A 2,136-nucleotide genomic window follows, 5' to 3' on the forward strand; every position below is an offset into this window, starting at 1 on the left:
CTAGATGATCTGCTCAGGTCCCTTCCGACCCTAGAAACTATGAAACTGGCCAGCAATAAAGGCTCACTGTTTTGTAAATCTAAAACCATTCATACCTGAAAGAGGGAAGTTGCAATACAAAAATGAAGAAGATACAAAAGGTCTTTGAGATCCAGTAGAGCATCCTGTTTTTCATAGTTAGCTGAAAAGGATGCTAAATTCAGTTTTGCCATTCTCTATCAATGGCATGGTCTCCTGTTCATGTCATATTACTGTTTCTTTATGGTGGTCTTTTGGTTTTCGTCTGACCCTGTTGTTCCCACAGAGAGAAAGGAATAAAAATCCCTACCTACCCTGAAGAAGGAAAAAAACATGACGCCCTTTCCCATCCTCACTGCCAACTCCGTTGTGTTTGAAAGCTTCGCTAAAGCACGGCCAAGCACAGCTCCTTCCAAACCTGGTGCTGAACGGAGCCGGGCAGGAGCTGGGACACCGTGCACAGGATCCCTTTGCAAAACCTATTCCAGCACATACGGGCTTGGTCTTGCAAGCTGCTTCAGGAGAGGGAACGGTCTCGGGTCTTCGGGCTTGTGCCCAAACCCCCAGTAGGAGCGAGGGGCCTGACTGCCATTCCTTTCAGCAGGAGCGAGGTGCCTACATACCGTTAAGGATGTGCACATTGGACCAGGGACTTGTGGCCTCTCTTCCCAGTTGGGGTGCAGGCTCATTGTCCGGCCTGCGGCCCCCAGACACAATGTTGACAGGGCAGGGGGGAGTTGTAAAACGCCTCTGAACTACTCCATGCCTTGGCTTCCTATCTTTACTGCAGGAATGACACTAGTTTTCTCTGAAAGGGAGCAGAAGGAATCGAGAGGCTTATTTAAAAAACGTTTTATCGATTTTGAGGTGCTTACATAGCGATGCACAGATGATGATCACCCTGCCACAACAGCTATTGTCTGTGCCCCTTTGATCACTCTCCCTCGCCCTTTGCTCACTGCCCGATCACGATCGCTCCAAACACAGATACTCTACCAAATCAAGTCCTTTAATGGTTTCAAACACCGGAGCTTATAAAAATAAATTAACCTACTGAAAACTCTTTCCTCCTCCTCATCAAGGATGGTATTTCCTTCAAAATTATCCCTAGCAAAGGCCCAGGCCAGGTGAGTGCCAGCTTTTCGATTCATAAGAACGTAATGAAGTCAAAATGCAATATCCTGCAAGCCTGTTGGATTAGAAATGGAGCTTTATCCCACTGGAAGGGGAGATTTGCAGCTTCCCAATGAGACCCAGCACCTGCTTCTAGCCCCAGAAGACCTTGGCCTATCTGACTCCATGCCTGTGACATTTTTAGTTATGAAAGCCACTTTGTCATTTAACGACATTTTTATAGGCCCCTCTGGTCTTGTGCAGTTGGACTCATGGTAACAAAGGCACCTGGCTTTATAGCAAGAGGGATGCGAAAAATCGTCCCAATAAAATCTATAAAACATTCCTAAAATAGCTTTCCTGCAACGTATGTTTTATACAGACACACAATCATGTAATACGGGTATTAAGGTTTGACCGGCAAGCATTTAGGGTAGCCTGCATAATTCGCTTGTGGTGTCTCCATTCACATGTAATGGGGACCTCCTCAAGTCATGCTGGTAGGACCTTTATGCCACACCATCATGTATGCCATATATGTCTCAGCAATTAAATATTTACCAGCATTGCCATTTAAACTGTCAACCTGAGGCCTCAAAATAATCACTCTTCCGTGATTAATGGGGAAGTTCACACCTCTCTCAGAGAGGCTGTTTCAGGCTATCTGCAAGAGTGTGGCACTGATCTGTATTCAAGCAGTTGGGTTTGTTTTTTTTTCCAAAACGAAGACTGAAACTTTCCTTTTGAGGGCTGTGGGATAGGAAAGGAAAGCTAAATTTTCTTGGAAGGGACGGCATCTACAGAGACGCTCCACCGCATCCGAGCTCTGCAGCTTCATCCTGCCACGTTTTCTTTCCAGCACATTACGAGAGCACTGCAGAAAGGCGCACTGATACGGATGAAGCTGCAGAGCTCGGATGCGGTGGAGCGTCTCTGTAGATGCCGTCCCTTCCAAGAAAATTTAGCTTTCCTTTCCTATCCCACAGCCCTCAAAAGGAAAGTTTC

This window comes from Gavialis gangeticus, unplaced genomic scaffold (assembly GCF_001723915.1).
Source record: "Gavialis gangeticus isolate Ggan-Ray unplaced genomic scaffold, GavGan_comp1, whole genome shotgun sequence".
In the NCBI taxonomy this organism is placed as follows: domain Eukaryota; kingdom Metazoa; phylum Chordata; order Crocodylia; family Gavialidae; genus Gavialis; species Gavialis gangeticus.